Consider the following 25,858-nt stretch of genomic DNA (forward strand, 5'->3'; position numbering starts at 1 on the left):
TAAATATGGGAGGAAGGTCACTATTCCCTCTTTCTGTCCTTCGGCTTCATCACAGAAGACCATGCAGGCAGAAAACCATATTTTTATTTTTAATGTTGCCTTTTTATATTTGTGTTGTATTTGTACTGATAAATAAATAAATAAAATCCCAGTAAGGGTATGGCTAGCTGATGAGAGCTAATTAGCTCGAAATAGATCTATACTAGTCTCCCTATATTTATTTATCAGTACAAATACAACACAAATATAAAAAAGGCAACATTAAAAATAAAAATATGGTTTTCTGCCTGCATGGTCTTCTGTGATAAGCCGAAGGACAGAAAGAGGGAGTAGTGACCTTCCTCCCATATTTAGGCATACCAGGGGTTGTAACACAAATACATACCTATTTCCCTGGCTCAACTGATAAGGAAGTGAGCCCGTGGCTTAGTGGCTAAGACTTCTGCCTAAGATATATACAGCCCGGGTTCAAATCCCAGTAAGGGTATGGCTAGCTGATGAGAGCTAATTAGCTCGAAATAGATCTATACTAGTCTCCTTTTATTTATTTATCAGTACAAATACAACACACACACACACACACACACACACACACGTATGTGTATATATATATATATATATATATATATATATATATATATATATATATATATATATATATATATATATATATATATATATATATATGTTTTCGTAGATTTTCACGGGTGTAGGTATGCTGGTTTTGTTGTATTCAGGTCTTTTCCCGTGTAAGGTTGAGATTGTCTTTGCAACGTTTCGGCAGGATCTCACCTGCCATCTTCAAGCGTGGGCTTAAAATGTGATCGGAGCTGCCGTCTTTCTGTATGTATGTATGTATGTATGTATGTATATATATATATATATATATATATATATATATATGTGTGTGTGTGTGTGTGTGTGTGTGTGTGTGTGTGTGTGTGTGTGTATACAGAATATATATAGTTTTTTTAATTTTTAAACAAACAAAAATAAACATACATATAACATAAAAATATCATCAATTACATATGTGTTTAGCATGTCGTTTGGTCACAAACATTTGTGCATCACCGCTTTCAATTGTGTATAAAATCAGCAATTATCAACCCAATATACATGAGTACATTGCTATCATTGTAAATCATATATTCAGTTTACTCTTATAAATCCTTCATTTTAGACATGTATTCTAAGAATTAAATTCATATGTATACCAACTATCTTTCACATCATTATAAATCTATTTAATAATAACATATCTTTATAGTATCACCTATCTTATTCTGGTATTTCTTGCAGTATATAAAAAAAACAAGGTTCACCAACATTTTTTATTTGTATATCATTACTTTCAATTGTATGTAAAATCATAAAATATCTATTAAATGTATATAAATACATTTTTATCATTGTGTCTCATATATTCAACTACAATTATTATTTCTTCATTTTAAACAAGATATTCTAAATATTCAATTCATATATATATATATATATACCAATATTCCATTACATTGTTATAAATCTATATAATCTATATCAGTGGTTCCCAAACTTTTTCAGTCCACCCCCCCCTTGGTGCTACAAACTGATCCTCAGTGCCCCCCACCCAGTGGTGGAATTCAATTTTTTTATGACCAGTTCTGTGGGCGTGGCTTGGTGGGCGTGGCTGGGGGAGTCATGTGACTGGGCGGTTTGCACGATGGAAGGAAGATAGTAACAGTAAAATTCAAAACTGTAACAATTAATTGCACATTTATTCAAAATCCAATTTAAAAACCTTTGTAGTTAATGTTAATTCAACAAAATTGTTGAACATGATCCAGTGATACCAGGTTTTCAAAGTCTGATAGTCATTTATTAAGAGCCTTAGTAACTAGTAACATAGTAAATTTAGTAAAATTTAGTAACTACTTCACTGTTCAGTAAATTCTTAATGTGATGGATGGGCTTGATAAAGTGATACCCGTTTCCAATATCTGGTTTTAAGTCACTTAGCAGGAGTCTTAAATCACCATGTTCAGTATTCTGGAGTCAATTTCTTTGCTTGGAGAGAAGTTGGATGACCACACTGAAGCCATGTTCCACCAAATATGATGTTGGAAATGCAACAAGGATCTTCTTAACTACTGTCCATAGTGCAGGATAGCGTTCAGAAATTTCTTTCTGTAACCAAAACTCTTGGTACGATTTCTTAAACTTTGGCTTCAGCTCAATGTCACCAACATTTGCTTGAATTATTTGATGAGATTATTGCATGGTACCTAGGGATTCCCAATATGGAAAGTGAGAATGGTAACATTTTAACAGATCTATATGTTCTTGGGTTATAATTTTCAGTAAAGAACCATGGGGATGGAAAGGGAAATATAGACAATGGAGTCCAATCCCCTTCCTCAACAGTTTGGAAGCAAAGAATAACTCTAGCAAAATGTAGCCTTTAACCTCTTTGGGGAATCATATTATTATTATTATTATACGATTGTATCACAGCGGCCAGTTGATTCGCCGGATTTGGCATTGATTACTAGTCGGGCCCCACCCAGGGGCCTAGGACGTCGTAACGTATTTTCGAAATATACGTGCAGATCCAAGCAGTGCAGCTTTTTGCATTTGACTGATGGTGATTTTGTCAAGTTTTAACTGTTTTAAATGTAATTCCAGTGCTTTTGGAATAGCACCCAGTGTGCCGATTACCACTGGAATTACCACTGCTGGTTTGTGCCATAATCGTTGGATTTCAATTTTTAAGTCCCGGTATTTCGCGACTTTTTCATGTTCCTTCTCCTCAACTCTGCTATCACCTGGTATTGCGATGTCTATGATTGTAACCTTCTTTTTCTCAACCAGTGTGATGTCTGGTGTATTATGTGCTAGTACTTTGTCTGTTTGTATACGAAAATCCCACAGGATCTTGACCATCTGATTTTCGGTGACTTTTTCAGGCTTATGTTCCCACCAGTTTGTTGTTGTTTTAATATTATAATTTTTGCACAAATTCCAGTGGATCATTTGTGCTACTGAATTGTGCCGCAATTTATAATCAGTCTGGGCGATTTTTTTACAGCAGCTGAGTATGTGGTCAACAGTTTCATCAACTTCTTTGCAGAGTCTGCATTTGGCATCATCAGAGGATTTTTCGATTTTGGCCTTAATGGCATTTGTTCGGATAGCTTGTTCTTGCGCAGCCAGGATTAGTGACTCTGTTTCTTTCTTTAATGTACCTGTTGTTAACCATAACCAAGTTTTTTCACTGTCCACTTTATCTTTTATTTTTTCCAGAAATTGACCATGTAAGGCTTTGTTCTGCCAACTCTCCATTCTTGATTTTATCACATCTTTTCTGTATTCTTGTTTCGTCTGTTGGGCCTTCAGTAGATTTTTGTTCTTTACTTCGATTAATAGATGTTCTTGACTTTCTTTTAAATAATCAGCTAGTGCATGTTTTTCTTCTTCAACTATTTGCTTCACTTGTAATAATCCTCTGCCACCTGATTTTCGGGGCAGGTATAGTCTATCAGTGTCACCACGTGGATGTAAACTGTAGTGCATTGTCATTAGTTTCCTTGTTTTTCGGTCCAAAATGTCCAAATCAGCTTGTGTCCAGTTAACTATACCAGCTGTGTATCTTATAACTGGTATTGCCCAGGTATTTATGGCCTTGATTGTATTTCCACCATTTAATTTAGATTTCAAAATTTTCCTAACTCTGTTGGTGTACTCTCTCCTGACAATATTTTTTACTTGTCCATGTTTGATGTTATCCAACTGCAAAATGCCTAAGTATTTGTAGGCTTCATTTTCGTTGCATTTAATTAGTTGGCCATTGGGCATTTCAATTCCCTCACATGTAGTGATTTTGCCCCTTTTTATGGATACAGTGGCACATTTTTCCATGCCAAACTGCATTGAAATATCGGTGCTGAATACTTGGACAGTGTTTGTCAGTGATTGGATTTCTATTTCTGACTTTCCATAGAGTTTCAAATCATCCATATATAATAAATGTGAAATTTTTTCAGCTTCTTTGGCTGTTTGGTAGCCTAATTTCATTTTTTTTAAGATTACTGATAGTGGGATCATCGCAATGATGAAGATAAGAGGTGAAAGTGAATCACCCTGGAAAATTCCTCGCTTGATATTAACCATTCCATAGTTCTCATTCCCTACTGCCAACTCAGTTCTCCATTGTTTCATCGCCTTTTCAGTGAAGGATGTAATATTTTTACTAATGCCAGTTGTTTCTAAGCATTTTATGATCCAACTATGTGGCAATGAGTCAAATGCTTTTTTATAATCAATCCAGACCATATTCAAGTTCGTTTTTCTTTTCTTACAATTTTCTAATATCATTTTATCAATTAGGAGCTGTTTTTTTGTGCCCCTACTCCTTCTTTTGTTGCCTTTTTGCTCTACTGGCAAGATGTTGTTTGTTTCCAAATAATCCATAATGTTATCTGCAATAATGCCTGTGAGTAATTTAAAGGTTGTTGGCAAGCATGTTATTGGTCTGTAGTTTTCAGGTATTGTTCCTTTAGTTGCATCTTTCTGAATCAAGTATGTTTTTCCAGTTGTCAACCATTCATCAATTTGACCATTTTGTAAAATTTCATTCAGTTGCCTGGCCAACATTGCATGTAAACTGGTCAGATATTTGAGCCAGAAACCATGTAATTGATCATTTCCAGGTGATGTCCAATTCTTTACTTTTTTTACTCGATTTTTGACCATCTCAGTTGTTATTTCTAATACTTGCATTTGTTTGTTACCAATGCTTTCCTCAAAGTCATGTATCCACTTTGCTTCCTTATTGTAGTCCTTTGCATTTTCCCACAATTCTTTCCAGAATTCAGCTGTGGCCTGCTTTTCTGGTTTTTGACTTTTGGTGCCACCATTCACATTAAGACTTTGATAAAAACGCCGTTGGTCTGATCGAAATTGTTGATTTTGTTTATACTGGATGATTCGTGCCTCATATCTTTCAATTTTTCTAGCTGTTGCTGTTATCTGCTGTTTTACAATCTCTACAGCTTCATTGATGTTTCTTGTATCCAATCTATATCTTCTGATTAGCTGATCTATGATTTTTCTGTTTTTAAGCCGTTGCTCATGCATGTTCTTTAAGTTGCTAGCATCTGCCCTTAATTTTTTGACTTTTTGTTCTAATCGGATTTTCCACTTTGGCTTTGATGCTTTTTCAATTGTGTGATTAGGTACTTTGATTTTAATGCCTAGTTCATTAGTGACTATTACAGCTGCACTGTACATTAACTGATTTGTTTCCAAGATGGATCCCGATTCAATTGTTGAAAGCACTGCATTAACCATTTTCATGATAGGACCCAAAATTTTCTTAGGGACAGTTTTTAATGATGGTAAACGTTGCCTTTCCTCCCTAGCCAGAAAATGCTCCATGATCTTGTCCTTCAGTTCATTTTGTTTTTGAGTTGGTTCATCAGTTGGTTCAATGGTAAGTAGTTCTGGTGGTAGTGTTTTTATTTCCTCTCCGGCATCTTCCTCTGAGAGTTCTCCTATGATTTCTTTAGTTGTGTCATGAATATCACTTATTTCCTCTTGTGATGTTTTTTTTTTTTTGCAATTTGCCTGAATTTCCTCAAGTTCAACTTCGCTAAACACTTTATTTCGTATAATAAATCGCCTTTGAATTATTATTATTTTTATTTTTATTATTATTATTATTATTATTATTATTATTATTATTATTATTATTATTATTATAATAATATTTTTCCCAATACAACTCATGCAAAGGGTCATCCACAACTACATTACATTTTCCACACTCATATTTGTGATTCCTTATAACTTTTTAAGATAAACATTTTAGTACAAATCAACGCATTGACATATATATCACTAATGCTGTTTCCTATCTCTTCCATTGACGTAATTTACACCTTACGTAATTTACACAAGTATATCAAGTATAGGTTAAACATGAATTGAAAAACATCTAATTCAAATGTATAAGCTGTGAATTTATTATATAATCACAGGCAAACATTGCACTTATGCCTAAGTCATCTACTCATGCACATTATAAGACAGATAAAGCTATCTTAGCTGGCTGTTGTAAATATTACTCTGCTAATTCAACAAGAAATGCTACTGCATGAATTCCTTAATGCAGAACACAGCTAAAAGTGATTTTAGCAATTTTCTTTCCAAGTTAATTCAAAATGTATATCCAAATGTTCCTCTATTTTTTCCCCAAGCACTAGGGAGGATTATATTCAAAACCAGACACTTTTGCTGTGTGTGTGTTTGTGTGTGTGTGTGTGCTTTCTGGTCTCCAGAAAGAATTTCACCTGTTTTTCAAATTTTGGTCCCATTCGCATCTCCCTTAGGATTCAGCAGCCTTGCAAGGATCCTTGGCTTGCTTATAGCACAGGACTGCATAGCTGCCTGCAAGCATGGGCGCGGGGGTGGGGATGGCGGCAAGAGCTTACCACCTAGCGCTGGCCGCACCACGCAGACTACTACCTGTCGCCCCGGGGAGGGGAGGTCTGGCAGCCAGCAAAGGGCTTCTGCTGAAGCGCCCCATGCAGGCAAAATAGCGAGCGAGCGAAGGTGTCAGGCCTGTAATTATATTCTTTTTTGGATCTTTGGCCTGCCACACTTTCTTATAATTTTCTATGCTGTTTCAATAGTGTAGTAGTTGGGAGGGGGGAATAGAAAGGAGTAGGATTGTAGAATGGATTGTTGACATTCTTTTGTAGAAGCCAAGGTCATCTTTTGTCTCAGCACCTCGACACCTGGCCAGAAGAAGATGGGTGTACATGCCAGCGTGGAAGATGATGATTGGAACATGTGATGGATTTGTGGGTGTGGGGAGAGATCATGAACTTTCAACTGGGTGAACCCAGAGGATGTACTTCCAGAGTTGGAATTTTCCATAGCCGTGCTAACATGCCTGCGGAATAAATTGCACCTTTAAGGATGTTTTGCCTTGGACAATGATTTATTTCTGCATGGTATTTAGAACCCTAACAGAAGGAGGATCAGGCAGTCCAACTAAGGGGCAAATTCTGCATTTCCCCCCAGCTTGGAAGCAAGGCTTGAAAAACAAACAAACAAACCCTAGAACGGAGGTTTGGGCTCCTTCCAGACGGCAATAAATGAAATGGCTTATCACCCTGCAACTAGCTGGGAGAAAGATTCCCTTTCAAAATGGGAATTTCAAAGGAGGCAGGAAGAAGGGATTTTTCCAGCATCTGTCACTTGCAAGCCACCACAAATGGGGCTGCAACCAGTAAATGAAGCAAATTGGGCAGTAAATTGGGCTTTCCTCCCAGGACTTGGATGGAAGAGATGCTACTTACCAACTCCTTTGCCATCAGCATGGGGAAATGCTCCAAGCCAGCAGAGGGCACCTACTTGGCCCATAACTCATCCAAGCCAGCAAAGGGTACCTACTTGGCCCATAACTCCTCCAAGCCAGCAGGAGGGTCCTTGGCACGTAAAACCCCCTAGCCAGCCATCATTGGTTGAGCTGCAACCTGTGAAGCAGGCAACCCCGGGATGGGTCTTAACCCCAGGTCATGGATGGGAGGGATGCCAGTGGGCACCTGCCCTCCCTCAGCAGATGGCACCATGGCAGAAAGCTGGGCAGTGGCCAACCGAGGGATTGACCTCCCCACTGGTTCCAGTCTCCCCTGCAAGGCCCAAAAAGGTTCTTACCAGACCTTCCTACAGAGAAGAAATCTCCATGGAAGAAGGGATTACCAAACAGAGGCCTGCATTGTGGATGGCGGGAAAATGTGCGCCTGCAAGGCCCCAAGTGGTTCTTACCCCACCTTCCTACAGAGTAGCAATCACCAACATGGAAGAAGGGATTACCAAAGCCAGGCCTGCAAGATGGGAAGCGGAACAAGGTGCATCTGTAATGCCCCAAAAGGTTCTTACTCCACCTTCCTACAGAGAAGCAATCTCCACCATGGAAGAAGGGTTTACCAAGGGGGCAGCTGCAAGTTGGAGAGCAAGGCAGTGTGATGAAACGGTTCCTGAGTTTAGAGATGTAACTAGGTTCCATTCCTCATGGGGCCCAATTAAATGCCACCATTGTTGTCAACTTGGCCACAGAGCGTCAGAGTGCTTGGCTCCAGCCCCAATGCCACAAACGTGCGCACCAACCACCACGGCGGTAAAGAGAGGGTCCCAGATGCCACCACAGAAGAGTCATCTGGGCCAACAACCTCTGGAAGAGGATCCCCAACTTAAGGTGAGGAAGTGTCCTACCAAGGGGGAGGCCTCGGAAGAGGAAAAGGGCAGACATTCTCCGGAGGAGGATCCCCAACTTAAGGTGACAAAGAGTCCAACTAAGGGGGAGGCCTCGGAGGGGGAAAAGCCTAAACGACCTCTGGAAGAGGATCCCCAACTTATGGTGACGAAGAGTCCTACCAAGGGGGAGGCCTCGGAGGAGGGAATTGCTGAAGAACAAATGTGTGTACCAGTCGCCATGGTGGTAAAGAGAGGGCCCCAGATGCCAGCACAGAAAAGTCATCTGGGCCAACAGCCTCTGGAAGAGGACCCTCAACTTCAGGTGACGAAGAGTCCTACCAAGGGGGAGGCCTCAGAGGAGGAACAAGGCCAGCCGTGGATGATTGAATCCAAGAGCCTAGAACCTACAGTACCTGCAGCAGAGAGCCCTAAACGGCCATGGGAAGAGGTCGCAATGGACTTCATCATGGAACTCCCAGACAGCAGTGGGCATAAAGTAATTTGGACTGTTATTGATTTGTTTTCTAAGCAGGCACACTTCATTGCTTGCTCAGGATTGCCATCCGCAAACGAATTAGCGAAAATGTTTGTGAAGCACATTTATCGCCTGCACGGAGTACCCAAGAGGATCATTTCAGACCGCGGAGTCCAGTTCACAGCCAAGTTCTGGAGAGAGGTCCTGAGATCCATTGGGTCCACACAAGAACTGAGCTCAGAGGTTCATCCCAGCATGAACGGCGCAGCAGAGGGAGCCAAGGCGGTGGTGGAACAATACATCAGGTGTTTTGTGGACTATCAGCACGACAACTGGTCGGACTTGCTACCCTTTGCCAAAGTGGCGTACAACGATGCGGTCCACAGCAGCAGAGGATTAGCGGGGTTCCAGATTACCAGTGGCATGGAAGTTGTTGCCATGCCTGAGTTGCCTAGAGAACCTCCTTCTTTCATGTCTTTGAGTGAATGGATGGACATGCTAAAGAAAGGATGGGAGAATACGTAGAAGGCTCTAGCAGTTGCGGCAGAAGCCTACCAGAAGCAAGATGATCAACGTCGCTCACTCCTAAACCCCTACCGTGTGGGGGACAATGTTTTTGTATCTACCAAATACATAAGATTAGAAATGCTTAGCAAGGAATTGGGTCCAAAATTTCTAGGTCCATTCCCAATAGTGAAGATAGTTAACTCAGTTACAGTTCAACTCAGTCTACCCAGAAGTCTAGGGGAAATTGACCCAGAATTTCATTGTAGCTTGTTGAAACCAGTAATTGGGTCTAACAGAAGAGCATCCAATCTCCTCCTTTAGTGATGGAAGGGGAAACACAATCTGAGGTGGAAAAATTGTAGATTTCAGGCTGAATAGGGGTTGCTTACAGTACTTAGTGCATTGGAAGGGTTACCCTTGGTCTGAAGCTAATTGGGTAAAGAGTGGGAACCTGAAAGTGGAGAAGTTAGTAAAGCAATTCAATGGGAAGTTTCCTGAGAAGTCAAGGGGTTCCCCTGGGTGGAGAAGAGGTGGTTAATTTTGTTATGTTAACTTTTATGTTATTCTCTTTGCAGGAAACGTTTTTCTTTTGAGGAGAGGCCGCCTGTCAGGCCTGTAATTATATTCTTTTTTGGATCTTTGGCCTGCCACACTTTCTTATAATTTTCTATGCTGTTTCAATAGTGTAGTAGTTGGGAGGGGGGAATAGAAAGGAGTAGGATTGTAGAATGGATTGTTGACATTCTTTTGTAGAAGCCAAGGTCATCTTTTGTCTCAGCACCTCGACACCTGGCCGGAAGAAGATGGGTGTACATGCCAGCGTGGAAGATGATGATTGGAACATGTGATGGATTTGTGGGTGTGGGGAGAGATCATGAACTTTCAACTGGGTGAACCCAGAGGATGTACTTCCAGAGTTGGAATTTTCCATAGCCGTGCTAACATGCCTGCGGAATAAATTGCACCTTTAAGGATGTTTTGCCTTGGACAATGATTTATTTCTGCATGGTATTTAGAACCCTAACAGAAGGAGGATCAGGCAGGGCACTGAGGCCCCTTTGCCTCCCTTCGCTCCCATTTTGTCTTGATGAGGTCGCTGCAGCTGCCAGGCGCAAATGGATGGAGGTAGCCACAGCGGCCTTGGTGCCCTGCCTGATCCTCCTTCGCTTGGGCCGCTCTGGCTACCTCCGTTCGTTTGCTCCCAGCAGCTGCAGCGACCTCATCAAGACAAAATGGGAGCGAAGGGAGGCGAAGGGGCCTCTCTTTGATCACTCGCTCCCACCGCCGGTCGGCACTATGCTAGCCCTGCCCACCTCTAAGAGTCCTATCTATAGAAAGTCAAGCAGAAAAAAAGGTAACTGGGTTTAGATAGGGCTCTTAGAGGCAGGCAGGGCGATTGGTGAGCCAGCCAATCAGTGTGTGGTGGGCAGGGCTAGCATAGTGCCGATGGGCGGGGGGAGCGAGCGATCGAGCAGCTTCTGGATGGGCAGGGGTGAGTGACCGAACTGGTTCTAAATGGCTCGCTAGAGGGGGCCACCTCCAGCACTCCTCTGCCACCCCCTTGTCTCTTAGTGTCCCCCTGCCACCCCCCTAGCCTCTTAGCGCCTGCCTAAGCCATTCCACAGACCCCCAGGAGGCAGTACTGCCCGCTTTGGGAACCACTGATCTATATGATAGTAATATGTCTTTATGGTATCTCCTACCACATTCTATTATTACAATTCAAGATTGTGATAATTGTATCCATTGATAGAACAAGTCCCAGATCTTATAAAATTGTTCATCTTCTTGTTCTCTAATTTCAAATGTCAATTTACTCATTTCAGCACATTCCATTGTTTTTCGAATAACTTCCTGCTGCGTTGGTATTTTCTCATTTTTCCAATTTTTTGCAAATACAATTTTAGCTGCCGTTAAAATGTTTACGATCAAATATTTCAAGTCTTTATTGAATGTATCTGGTATAATACCCAATAAAAAAGTCTCTGGTTTAAAGTCTATGCGTTTCTGTGTCATTTTCTCCAACCACATCTGGATTTTAGTCCAATATCTTTTAGCTTCTATGCAAGTCCACCACATGTGGTAATATGATCCTGGTGTCTGATGACATTTCCAACACTTTTCCGATTTATTCTTGGACATTCTTGCTATTCTTGTTGGGGGTAGGTGGCACCTGTAAAATATCTTATACAAATTTTCCTTACAAGCTGTTGACATTGTCATTTTATAATTTTGAGACCACATTTTCTCCCATTTCTCTAGTTCAATCCCATGTCCAAAAATTTTCTCCAAAGCTATCATAGGTTCTTTAACTTCTTCTTTTAGCTTAACCTCTAGTAAATGTCCATATAGTTTTTTAACTATAGTACCTGTCAAGATTTTATCTAACTCAGTCTTTTTATCATAGAAACTTTCCATTTTGCAGTCTTTGTCATATCTAGATTGTATTTGCACATATGAAAACCAATTCATTTCTATTTCTTCCTGTTTCAGCCCTTGCATAGATTGGAGTTACTCTCTGCATTCAATAGTCCACCATATCTAACTGTTTGTTCCTTTTTGTATATTATTGGATATGAAAAAGCTTCAATAGTTGATAGCCAGACTGGTATTTTTAGGTAGTATTGCTTTTTAATCTTCTCCCAATTCAATACCAAAGCCTCCCTTAAGTAGTGTCTTCTAAAATAACCCTGTGTTTTGCTTCCTTTGTACCATAAAAAAGCATGCCATCCCAACAATAGGTCATGACCTTCTAAAGTCAATAGTCTGGAATTTCTTGTTATCCACTCCTTAACACATATCAAACTTGTTGCCTGGTGATATAATTCCCAAATGGGTAGGCCCATGCCTCCTCTTATTCTAGCATCTTGTAACGACTTTAATTTTATTCTTGCTTTACCCCGCTGCCAAACGAACTTCAATGCTATTTTATTTAATTCATCAAAGTAATTTTTCCCTAGTCTAATTGGAATTGTCTGGAACAGATATAAAATTCTAGGTAAAATGTTCATCTTGATTGTACAAATTCTCCCTGTCATTGATAATTGTAGCCATCCATTGTTTCTTCACTGGTCTTCAGGTGCCTTGGAAAATAGCTTGACTCCTTCCTCTCTGTGGCAGCACCTCAAATATTGAGTCATTGCTATTAAAGATGAAGCTGAATGATATGCAGGGGAAATAAAAATAATTCAAAATGGTTGTTGCAACCATGTAATTGATAGTGTTCATCATTCAAAGTGCCTTCATTCATGTCATTTGCACGACGACATAACACATGTGACATCACTGCAGCTTCTTCAAAATGCTAAAAACAGCATAACCTAAAGCATAAGATATTGGCACCATGCTAAAAATTTCCCAGGGTCTGGATAGAAAAATACAGAACCTGGAAACCAAATTTATGCCTTTTGACAATCACAAGATTAATAGGAGATGATATTAATTGGCCCTTCTTCTCCAAAAGTTAAAAGAAAGTATTCCTTTATGGTAGCATATCTATGTTGAATTGAGCCTCTATGTTATTACTAAATATTTATTTGTTTTAATGAAGAATGGTTTACTCTGATTTTCATATATGTGGATGTGTCTGCAGCCACTATACAAAATGGAAGGAGTGGTTTAAAATATTTATTTCATTAATTTAGTGATCTTTTGCTGTGATTTTTCTTTTCTTTCTCCATAATTCTCCATAATATGCATGAGGTGTAATATGTAATATCTTAAAATTAATAAATATGTAAATACTGGGCAGTGCAATTTTTGGAAGAGTTTACAGACTGTGGGAGAATAGCATTCAATATTAAGTGTGGTTTCATATTTGAAATGCTGAGCCTTGAAATTAATTGCTTTTCTGAGCCAAAACTGTGCATGACCTTGAAAATTACAATTATACTAGACTTCATGTCACACTTTTTCAGAGTGTGGCAGGAGGTGTTAAAGAAATATAGTTCTACTTCTTTCCCCAAGCACAAGGCAGAGTGCCATCCAGTAGGCTGAATAACAGTCTGCAAATAATTAAGCTGGGTTGTTGGGAAAATAATACCCAAAATCACAAGCTGGCTCTGCTGTTTATAAATCAATACCAGCTGTTGCTGTTTACCTAATGCTTTGCAAGATGAAGAGCATTGGTAGAAAGTACATATTCCCAGTTACAGGAGAAAACAGTCAATAAGGAAGGAAGAAAGAGGAGGGGAATACAAATGGGAGGGAGGGGAAGACAGAAAGATGTGGGAGAGGAAGAGAGGAGTGAGAAGAAAAAGGGAGATAGGAAGGGAGAAATGGAGGAGAAATGGGAGGGCAGAAAGAAAAAAGAAAAGGAAGCAAGAGAAAGGAGGACTTCCGGTGGTGATGTCACAGCGGTGCCGGGAAAAGAGAATGGTCTATGTTCCTAGATCCCGAATATTTCATGTTTTGGGACACCCCCTCAGGGCGCAGTGAGCCTGGAGAGCCAAGTGGAATAGAGGGGATGCCTGGAGGGCAGTGAGGTGAAAGGCGATTACCTACTGCAGTGAAGGAAACCTCATTGGTTTCAACGCGAAAGTGTCTGTCATTGCGTTATGGCGGACCCAAGGCCGTGATGAGCCAGAAAGACTAAGGAAGAAAAGATTTAGTTAACAGACTGTGACATACTATTTGATTGACAATCCCAAATGTTGTTGCCGCAACAGTGACAATTGACTGTAAAAGTAAGTCCCGGCTATTCAGTTAAGAAGGTAGCTCTAGTTGGGGGGATTTCCCTGAAGAACGGGCATCGACCCAGTGGGAGGAGCAGTGACTCAGTATACTGAAGTTAACCATAAAAAGTGAACAGAGGAGAGAGGACATAGAATTTTGAGATAGAGAGACTGAAAGGAGAAGGGATTGGAGGAAAGAGGAGCGGAGGAGCGGAGAAAGAGACCTGGTGAACCTGAGTAACAGGAGAGAAGAGAGAAGGGCAAGAAACGGCGAGCGTGGGCTACAGCGGACTGTGGCGGCGAGGGAGAATTGAGCAGACGGGTATCAGAGACAGAGGTTGGAGGAAGAAATCGATGTTTCAGAACAATGGCTAGAGAGACGAGAGACACATAGAAATCAAAAGTAAAGTGAAAGTAAAGCAGAGAGGGAGCAGAGGGACTCGGAGTTGAATAAGGAGGAAGATATTGAAATGAGCAGAAGTGCAGCTGGACTAAAATTAAAAAGTGGCTTGAAGATATAACAGGAAATTATATTGATTGGAAACCAGAGTTATTCTTACTGGGCATATTTACAAAAAAATACAATAGGGAAGTACAATATCTAATTCTTCATATTATAACTGCAGCCAGAATAACGTATGCCCAGAATTGGAAAAACAAGACAATCCCAAAGGAAGATGAGGTGATAAGAAAATTTTTAGAATGTGCAGAGATGGACAAACTGACGAAAGAAATACAACGAAAAGAGGAGTCGCAATATTATTTAACATGGAACAAATGGTACAAATGGTTAGAAGATAGAAACAAGAAGTAGGGATATATAAAATAATGAAGTTGTAGAAAAGTTAAGTAGCCAACGACAGTACGTATACAGTGTACAATATTTGCGAAATGATATTCTGATATAAACAGCTACGTGTAAATAAACATGGAATAGCATTCACAAATAAGTAAAGAACAAAGGGATCACAAATGGGAGACATGAATGTATAGGGGAAAAAACATCAATTGTAAAGATATATAGACACGGAACTGCTGTATGATGGAATTTTTTTCTTGTGTCTGTTTCTTTTGTTGTTTAATCTATGTTTTGTGTTGTTTATGTGTTTAAATTTTTTTAAAAAACTAGCCAGGATAGTCGAGGTAGAGGTGGCTTTGGACTCCCGGCATGGAATCTCTATTACATAGGGATCCATATTAGCATGGATCAGAGAATGGATAAACCTAAAAAATAGAAGAATCTTAACATTGGAAGGGCATGATTTCCAAAAGGGCTGGCACGCCTTTCTGTGGGATAAGGGAAATAAAACACATTAATATTTTTACAGACATAAAATAAGGGATGCATTGGTACAAACTTGGGAAGATATAAAGAGAAAACACTATATGACGATCCCAAGATGACTATCCACCATGGAGGCTATGATCTACCCCAATACACTAGATATAGGTAAAATGTTTAGGTATAATGAAATTTTAGATTGCCAAGGGAAACTCAAAAACAATCAGGACCTAAAAGAATAAGGAATATGTATTGACTGGTGGCCATATTTACAGCTACAATCGAGATACAAAAAGGATGCAGAGGAATATGGAACATTGCTATCATGTCTCCCCTAGTCCTTATTTCTATTAAACTAGACATACCCAGTTCCTGCAACCATTCTTCATATGTTTTAGTCTCCAGTTCCCTAATCATCTTTGTTGCTCTTTTCTGCACTCTTTCTAGAGTCTCCACATCTTTTCTACATTGTGGTGACCAAAATGCAGTATTCCAAGTGTGGTCTTACCAAAGCATTATAAAGTGGTATTAACACTTCACATGATCTTGATTCTATCCCTCTGTTGATGCAGCCTAGAACTGTGTTGGTTTTTTTGGCAGCTGCTGCACACTGCTGGCTCATATTTAAATGGTTGTCCACTAGGACTCCAAGATCCCTTTCACAGTTACTACTGTTGAGCAAGGTACCACCTATACTGTACCTGTGCATTTCGTTTTTGTTGCCTAAATGTAGAATCTTACTCTTTTCCAGTGGTTTCGGTGGGAGGGGCTACAACTGGGTTTGATACAGCCTGGTTGGTCCAAAGACTGAGGGATTTTTCTTTAAGTATCCTCCTTTCCCTCCTGGCTCCCAGTTCCTTCAGTCTTTGGTCCAAGCTAGTTTGGCTCCTGTGAGGTTGAAGTTTAGTATTAAATATTAATTGGATATTCTAAAATTATAACTTAAACCTCTGCCTTAAAGCAAGGGGGTTTAATCGGGCTCTCAGGAAATTCCTGAGGGCGGGGGCTCTTCAGGAGCATCGTCCTTGCGGCGCCAGAAAGAGCGGGGCTTTTGCCTTTGAGGCTTCAGCCCAAAATTGTAGGAAAGCCTCCAATTGGCTTTTCGCACCTCCTGGATCCTTGCGGCAGCTTGGAACTTCGCGAAGGCTCTTATCTGCCCGATCGGCTTGCCGCAGCTTCAAAGAACTGCCGCGCGGCTTCCCTTTCTCTTTAAGTGCTGCTCGCAGTCGGCGAGTCAGCTGAAGAACTCCCCGGGCAGTCGCTTAGGCTCGTAGCGAGGCTAATCCCCTCAGAGCCATTTCTTTGAGCCGGAACGTTTGGTTTCTTCACCCACGAGGCGTGGCGGCCATTTTGGTGTGACCTCGTGGGCGGCGGCCTCATTCCCGCGCGCAGAAACTGGTCGAGCAGGCCTACAACGACTGGGGAGAGGCACGGTAAGCCTCGTGGAGCAGCTGCAACGAGGTTTTTCCTGAGACCGGCACACAGCTCTACAGGACACGTGAGTGAGGCATGGCCTCCACTACCTCAGAAGCACAGGCCGGCGAAGGAGTGGAGGAGACCCAGGGCAGGCTTAGGCCCAGAACACCGGGCCCCAAGCCTTCTGCTGAGCAACGCCCTTCCAGAGCAACTGCCAGGGATGAGTCTAGGAGACAAAGGGCCCTGGAAAAACAGGTGGCCAGGGCCGAACGGCGAGCACAGGCATCTAGGCCTAACTCCCCCACTAGATCTAGGTCTCCTATTGAGGCACGGTCTCAGGCCTCAGATTCCCCTACCAGGGGCTACAGTCCTTCTTCCCCTTCAGTCTCCCCGGCCAGGCCCAGGAGGGAAGTGACCTCCCCCTCTCCATCCATTTCCCCCAGAAGTTGCAGGTCAAGGATGGAGGATCCAAGGGAAGGGGGATCTTGAGACTATTTGCCACCAGCTCAATTGGCACCACAGGATCCCTCCCATGGTCCTTCAGAGGAGGATCTTGAGGAATTAGAGAACTTGCCTCCCAATATTAAAAGGCTCATTTCTACTGCAATTTATAAGGGTATTTCCTCAGGCCTAGCTCATAGAGATCCATCCCAGGGTAGGCCTCATCCTGTGGCTGCTGCCAGAAGCAGATCTCCGATTGCTACTAGAAATCTGGAGATGACTAGAGCGCCTTCTCCTTCGATTGTCAGCGAGGGTTCCTTTTTGGGGGAACCGGCTCATGTTGCTCTGGGGTTTTCTGAGGATGAGGAGGATTCTCCCGAGACACCGGTTTTTCCCGGTCTCTTTCCCCCTCCAGCATTTAAACCTATGCTGCGCAAGGCCAAAAAGACCACGCAGATTGGCACGCCCCCCCGGCCTTTCAACGTAAGGACCCAAATCTGGCCATGTTTATTAATCCCAACACGGAGAAGGAGGAGGTGCCAGCCCCTCCCCTTTTTCTGGAGGTAGTTCAGGATCAGTGGGCTAGACCTTCTTCTTTGCCTAACCCGGGTGGTAACGACAAACGTTATTACAATATGGAGCAAGCCTTTGCGCAGGCACTTCAGCTGCCCACAGTAGACGCTCCAGTTGCCCTGTTAGCCAATGCTTCCTCCGTAGTCACGGGCGACGTGGCCGATAAATTGAAACCGGAGGACAAGCAGGCGGAACTCGCCCTGCGCAAAAATTTCAACGCTTCTGCCTGGGCTATTAAAGCAGCCATGGCAGCCTCTTACTTTAATCGCACCACAGTCATGTAGCTCCGACAGCTGCAAGACCGCATACCTCTGCAAGATGAGCGTCTTCATCAAGACCTCGCCAAAATTATTTCAGCCAACCAGTTCTCGGCGGACGCCACCCTCGACTCCATTAAATTCTCGTCCAGAGCTCTTGCCACCTCTGTGACTACGCAGAGACTTTTGTGGCTCCGAAATTGGCAAATGGACAACAAGTCCAAATGGAGTTTGGTGGGGGCGCCCTTCTCGGGTCCCAACCTTTTCGGGACTTCTCTAGATCCCATCCTTGTAGAGAACAAGGACAAGAAAAAGGTCCTACCTTCCAATACAAAGAAGCCAGACAACCGCCCGTCATCTTATCGTAGGTCCTCTTCCTATAGGGCTTCAGATCAGGATTACCGACAGCAGAGATTCACTCCCTATAGGTATGACAGGCAGAACCAGCGTCCTTACTATCAAGATAGGAACAGGTTTCAGAACCAATCCAAACGGCCCTTTCGCGGGGGGGGGGGGTGGCGGCCGTCCCTTCCGCAGGGGGAAATGACTCAAACCTGAGTCTACCCATAGGCGGCCGCCTGGCGTCCTTCGCGGACCAGTGGGATCGAATCACATCTGATGCCTGGGTCAGAACGACCGTCAGGGAGGGACTCCGGCTGGAGTTCCTAGCCGCTCCCCCGATGCTCTTCAGGTGTCTTGCATCGGAATTGTGCCGTGGGCGCGTCTTCACTCCAGGACACTACAGTGGACTCTGATTCCATTCCAGAGACAGAGGCTCAGCAACTCTCCGCAGCCCATTCGGATTCCACCGGACCTTCGATGGTCTCTGAAGTGGTGGTTGAACCCGTCCTTGAATCGCGGAACCAAATTCTGGGAACCAGACAGAGTTACCATCACGACAGACGCGAGCCTTTTCGGATGGGGGGTGGTGATGGATTCCAGCCTGGCGCAGGGACGACGGTCCAAGTCCGACCTGCGCCACAACATCAATTGGCTGGAGCTCAAGGTGGCCCGCCTAGCCCTTCTTCATTTCCGTGTCTCAATCCACAACTGTCATGTTCTCCTCTTGATGGACAACGTGGCAGCGAAAGCACACATAAATCGTCAAGGGGGGACGCACTCCAGAAGCCTATGGCTGGAGGCTCGGAAGCTGGGCAGGTGGGCGGAAAAGAATCTGGCCTCGATCCTCTCGGAACACACCTCGGGCGTCGCCAACAACTATGCGCCCAAGCCTTCCAAGCACATTTGCCGGCATGAGTTTAACATCAGGAACCAGAAAGAGGGTGAGTCGATTAATGAGTACGTTGCGGTGCTTCGCAAGGCCACAGCGTACTGCAAATTCCGAGACCTGGATGAGCTGATTCTGGACCGCATGATTTGCGGTGTGGAGGTTACTCGCTAAATCTAACCTCATTCTGCAGATCGCCTTGGATGAAGCCAGGGCGTCCGAATCAGCTGTCAAATCTACTGAGACCCTGCAGTGCCAAAGCGCTCCACAAGATGCGTTAAAGAGTACACACGTATATCGCGAGGCTGCAGAGTCTGAGAGCTCAGAAGGCGAAGAAGATGACAGCTGCCGCATGCGCAGTAGCTGTGCCCAGACGGCGTGCAAATTCAAACCCACCTTGCACTAGCTGTGGAGGAGACCATGCCAGATCGACTTGCCATTTCCATGACGCAACCTGCTAGCACTGTGAGTGAAATGGGCACATCGCCAAGGTGTGCCGGAGCGAATTCCCTGCCACTACCTGACAGCCTAGAAGTGCAACAAACCGCCAACAGAGGCCCAGCCAAGGGGCCTGGCAGAAGCCACCACAGTGCTCAGAGGGCGACAATAGAGTCACCTACCATACTTCAATCAGCCAAGTCTGCACCAGGCGGCCAAAAAAGCTGAAGGTCACAGTTCTCATCTACGCACCCCTGACATCTGCCTACGCGATTACCAGGGAAACCTGGTCCCCATCGTTGGCCAAGGTACCTTCCAGGTGAAGTTCAAGTAGTTCAGCGGGAAACTCCCAGTGACAGTGGTCAGCAACAACCTGCAGAGCCTCCTAGGGATAGATTGGTTCCAAGCCCTGGGCTAGAGGTAACCAGTATCAATGCCTTGAAAGATGATGGCACTGTAGCCAATTTTAAGGAGTTCGAGGCCGTCTTCGGCACTGGTCTGGGTAAGTATGTGGGAACTCCAATTTCCTTTAGTTTGGACCCCAACATAGCCCCAATAAGGCTAAAACCCAGGAGAGTACCTTTTGGTCTCCGCCCCAAAATTGACAGGGAAATTGACAAGCTCGTAGGCCAGGGAATCCTAGAGCCAGTCGATCACGCACACTGGGAGACCCCTATAGTGACACCTGTCAAATCTGACAGGTCTGTCTGCATCTGCGCGGATTACAAGTGCACAATAAATAAAGCACTACAACACAGCGCCTACCCTGTACCCATTGTACAGCACCTCCTTCATTCATTAGGCCACGGAAAAATGTATGCTAAATTGGACATGGCACAGCCATACCAACAATTGCCTGTAGATGGTGCTACAGCGGAGGCCCAAACCATTGTGATGCACAGGGATGCATTCAAATGTCACTGCCTGCAATTTGCTCCTGGATTGTTCCAAAGCATCATGGAACGGCTTTTGCAGGGGATTCCAGGAGTTGTCCCCTATTTCGACGACATCTTGGTATCAGCTGCAAATGAGGCACAACTTTTCAAATGTCTACGAACAGTTTTGGCTCGAATTAGAGATAAAGGCCTTCGTCTCAAAAAAGAGAAATGCCAAATTAACGTGCCAAAGGTTGAATTCTTAGGGTATCTGATCGATGGCTCTGGGATTTACCCGACCACACAAAAAATAAAAGCAACCCTGTCACTTCCGGTTTGCTCGGAGGGTCGTTTTAAGCGTTCCGAAGGCTTCAGGGAAGCCTCCGGATGGTCCCTGAAGCCTTCGGAGCGCTCAAAACGACCCTCCGAGCAAACCAGAAGTCACTTCCGGTTTGCTCGAAGGATCATTTTGAGCGCTCCGAAGGCTTCAGGGACTGTCTGGAGGCTTCCCTGACGCCTTCGGAGGTCGTCCGGGGGGTGGGGGAGGCTGTTTTCGCCCTCCCCATACTCTATAGGAGCGTGGTGTGGGCGAAAAATGGCTTTAAAAAGGGTGAACTCAGCTGGCCAGCACGCACATGGGTGCTGGCCAGCTGACAGGGCAGCGCCTCGCGTGCCCTGACAAATGGCTCCGTGTGCCATAGGTTCACCATCACTTCTCTAGTGCTATGCAAATGCAATGTCTGAAAGGGATCTAAAACTGAGCTAGCCTAAATTTAGAACAATTAGGATTATTAACCAAATCCAATTTGGAGGTTTCATGTGCAGAAGCAGAAATGACTTGGAGCTTCATCTTTTTTGCTCTGGCCCCCTGACTGCTGATTTAACGTGCCTGCAAGGTCACACCCCTATTTAAAAGTCAATGATAAGAGTTTGACTATGGCCAAAAGGTTACATCTTAATATTTGATGTCAAAGAGTAAAATTTGGGGAATGTCACAGGAATCTATAATTTAGAGAACCTAACAAAAGCTTATATCTCCTAGCTTCCATATATTCAAGAAAATGGCAACAATGAAATCTAGCAATCTTTTAAAAAAATATATTTTATTTGAATATAGGTTTTGGTGGAAAACAATAAGCAAAATTAAAATGGAATTTTAAAAAATATCTAGTTAGTTTTTAATGGTCACATTGAAATTCCTTCTGTATTTTTTCTTTCTTTGTCCCATGCATTAAATATATCTTTAAAGTACTTTTCTATTTTCTGTCCATTATTTCAGTGTTGGAGAGCATTAATGCAATGTGAAAGAAGGGTTGCCATGGAAATATCTCATTATTGTTGAATTGGATAATAATTACTCTGCCAAAAAAAATCACAGGTAACCTGTCAGTGCTTGAGTTAAGGATGACTAGGGCAACCTCAACTCTTTCTCTTAAAAATGGGGAATTTTGAAAATCATATTTTTGTCTTATTGTTATACTTTGGAGGGAGTGAGTTATACATACAATTTCATTCTGTGGCAAATATAGTATGTATCATTTTAATTGGGAATATATATCACTTTGTATTACACACACAAACACGCACACATATACAAACATTGTACATAGCACACTGCCCTCTGGTCCACAAAAAAACCTCTGACCTAGATTGTTGAGTTGTAAATAAAAGCAATAAACGCATGAAATGAGCAGAAATTAAGCAATTGTTCAACCCAGTCTAAATTGTTAATTTAGATGTATATAATATAGAAGGTGTTCCTCAAATCATAATATGTAGGAATTTAGCATTTTAATAGTAGGTCACTTTAAAATGCTTTATTTAGTTTTATGTTCTATGTCAGTGATGGCGAACCTATGACACGCATGCCACAGGTGGCACGCAGAGCCATTTGAAAGGGTGCGAGGCGCTGCCCTGTCAGCTGGCCAGCACGCATGCGCGCGCTGGCCAGCTGAGTTCACCGTTATTAAAAGCCATTTTTTCGCCCTCCCCAGACTCCAGAGGCTTTATAGGAGCCTGGGGAGGGCGAAAAGAGCCTCCCCCACCCCCCCACCAGAGGCCCTCCGGAGGCTTCAGGGGCCATCCGGAGGCTTCCCTGAAGCCTTCGGAACGCTTAAAATGAACCTCCGAGCAAACCGGAAATGACTTCCGGTTTGCTTGGAGGGTCGTTTTGAGCGCTCCGAAGGCATCAGGGAAGCCTCCGGACGTTCTCTGAAGCCTTTGGAACGCTTAAAATGACCCTCCGAGCAAACTGGAAGTCACTTCCAGTTTGCTTGGAGGGTCATTTTAAGTGTCCCGAAGGCTTCAGGGAAGCCTCCAGATGCTCCCTGAAGCTTCCGGAGGGCCTCCGGGGGGGGGCGGGGGAGGCTCTTTTCGCCCTCCCCAGCCTCCTATAAAGCCTCTGGAACCTGGGGAGGGTGAAAAAAGCATGTAAAAATGGGGGGGGTCATGCCTGTTGTGCACGCATGCGCACTGGGGGTCGTGCATTGCATTATGGGTGCAGCATGCCCGCAAACGACCCTCCCTACGCTCCTCCCACTTATGGCACGCGAGCCAAAAAAGGTTTGCCATCGCTGTTCTATGTAATCCATTAAAATGGATCTCTGATTGGCAGGGTACAAATGTGGACAATAAATAAATAGGTAATTCAATGATTGATTTCTTTCAAAACAATTCAAGAAGAATTTTATGCTATTTACTTGCTGAAAACATTAGGTTAAAATATGTATTAATATGCAGAATAATCACAATTTTGTAAAAAAAAAAAACGATATATCTCAATATTTGTTAGCTAGTTTACATAGTTCTTCCCTTTTTTTGAATGTCAAGGGTAAACTCACAAGACTTAAGGGTAATTTAAACTTGATTTGAAAAGAAATATTTCAACTACCTTTTGTGATAGAAAAGGACGGATGTCTGGTAGACACTATGGTGATGTCATTGCTCAATTCAAACAAATTAGCTAATTTGTATGATAACATGTATGTTGTTATTCCACTCTATCACATACACATAGGCATACAAATGTGCATAGGATAGTGTGCTGTAAACGTAACACTAATTCAGTGAATGCATTGTATATCTTATTGGTTCGCCCTCATATAGAAGGAAGGAAGGAAGGAAGGAAGGAAGGAAGGAAGGAAGGAAGGAAGGAAGGAAGGAAGGAAGGAAGGAAGGATTTATTAATGTATCTGCAAAGCCTGTTTCTTACTTCTACCTGACCCAACTGCCTATGCTTTTGAGATCTGTGTTCTGCGTGTATCTTTCTTGGGAAGTGAGACTGGGTGCCAACATTTACAGAAATATAGGATTATTGCTTGTTCTAGGGCAGTGGTGGGCAACCTTTTTTTTCAACTGAGCCAAATCTCGCCAAAACCACGATTGAAATTTATTTTGAGAGCCGCATTTTTAAAAGCGAAAATACATAGGATGGTACACTGTTTTTAGTTTCAATTAAGTTTTTATTGAGAATATTCTGCATGCAAGTATCCACATAGGTCGGGAGGATACAAATAACACAACTAATAAAACAAAAACTTTAGAATGATATTATTTATCGATAACGTTAAATTCCGTAAAATTTGCCTTACAATGTAGAGAAAATTACATCCTGACAATGACTGACAAAGTCACAACCACTAATGTGAACATTGGCCTTGCATTTCCTTGGATAGTTTGAGTAAGTCAGGTTTGTATGTTATTGTTTATAATTTCATCTCTCTCTCCCACTTTCTTTTTTTCTTTTTCTTTCTCTCTCTCTCTCTGGCTCTTTGTCTCTCTCTCCCTCTCTCCCTCTCTGTCTCCCTCTGTCATTTTCTCTGGGTGTCTATCTGTCTGTCTGTCTGTCTGTCTGTCTGTCTGTATCTCTGTCTCTCTCTCCTCCTTCCCCCATCTCTGTCACTCTGTGTGTGTGTGTGTCTGTCTGTCTGTCTGTCTCTCACTCACTCTGTGTGTGTGTGTGTCTGTCTCTCCCTCTGTCTCTCTCCCCTCCCTTCCTCTCTCTCTGTCATTCTGTGTATGTGTATGTGTATGTCTCTCACTCATTCACTTAATCACTCACTCTGTGTGTGTCTCTCTCTGTCTGTCTATCTTTCTCTCCCTCCCCCTCTGTGTGTGTGTGTGTGTGTGTGTGTGTGTGTGTGTGTCTGTCAGTCTCTCTCTCTGATTCCCTCCCTCACTCCCTCTCTCTGTTCCTCTCTGTCTGTCTGTCTCATTCACACACACACACACACACACACACACACACACACACACACACACTGTGGTCACCTTGTTGAGTGTTCCAATCACATTTGAAACACTCAACAACTGGCCTGCATTTATGGTATTTTGCAGCTGCGCCCGGCACACTGAAGAGCCGCATTAAAATGTGCAAAGAGCCACATTTGGCTCGCGAGCCGCGGCTTGCCGACCACTGTTCTAGGGTAATATTTCTAGATATTACACCCTGTTTGAAGTGTTAGTGCAATGTGGCATTTGTTTTAGCATGATAAGTATGGCAGCTGAGGTCCATGGTATTTATCTTAAGCATTCTTTAATAGCCTCACGTGAATCAATATTTCACTAACTTGACAGCCTGAACTTTTGCTGTGTTGAAAATAGAAAATAGGATCACATTCATGAGCAGGGCTGATGTTCGAACAAAAAAGAGTGAAAATCTATCTTCTTTTTTAATGTACTGAAAGTCTTGCTCAGGTGTTGCCTGATAAGGTGAAGCACAAATAATAAACTGGAGATGGAATTTATTGCATACCTACATTTATCCTATTTGGTCATTTAATATAAAATTATTCTTTAAAAATATTTGTTTGATATGCAATAGCAATAGCACTTAGACTTACAGTATATACCACTTCACATTGTTTTACAGCCCTCTCTAAGCAGTTTACAGAGTCACCATATTCCCCCAACAATCTGGGTCCTCATTTTACCCACCTCGGAAGAATGGAAGGCTGAGTCAACCTTGAGCCTGGTGAAATTCGAACTGCCAAATTGCAGTCAGCCGGCAGTCACCAGAAGTAGTCTGCAGTACTGCATTCTAACCACTGAACCACCAAGGCTCATATGAGATTATAAGTAAAATGCAGGGCATTCTTAATTATTAATAAAGACACCCTGGTTTTATTCCTTGTTTATGCATGCTTACGCATACCCTAAGAAAAGCAGGTCTTTGATTGCACAGTCCTATCCAATGTCTTTAACTCCCTCTCCCAATGCAGAGGCCCCTTAATATCAGCAATATTTTAAAAGAATAATAATAAATTATGAAATACTGGGAATTGCAGGTTGAATATTGGGATGTGCAGAATGAAGTTGAATACTTATGGAAAATGAAATCCATTGTTATACCAATCATGTCTGAAACCCTCAGAGAAATATTTAAAAGAATTCCTCTATATTTGGGAATATAGGATTTATCAGACCTGGGCACCCAACTTTTCCAAAATTC

General features: G+C 42.7%; 1 protein-coding gene across 2 annotated transcripts in view; it reads left to right on the forward strand.

Annotated features, from left to right (window-relative positions):
• LDB2 (LIM domain binding 2) overlaps positions 1–25,858 on the forward strand; it is a 149,574-nt gene that overhangs the window by 21,001 nt on the left and 102,715 nt on the right. The gene's annotated exons all lie outside the window — the stretch shown is intronic.

Source organism: Natrix helvetica (genome assembly GCF_964273705.1).
Source record: "Natrix helvetica genome assembly, chromosome: 7".
NCBI classification, from domain to species: domain Eukaryota; kingdom Metazoa; phylum Chordata; class Lepidosauria; order Squamata; family Natricidae; genus Natrix; species Natrix helvetica.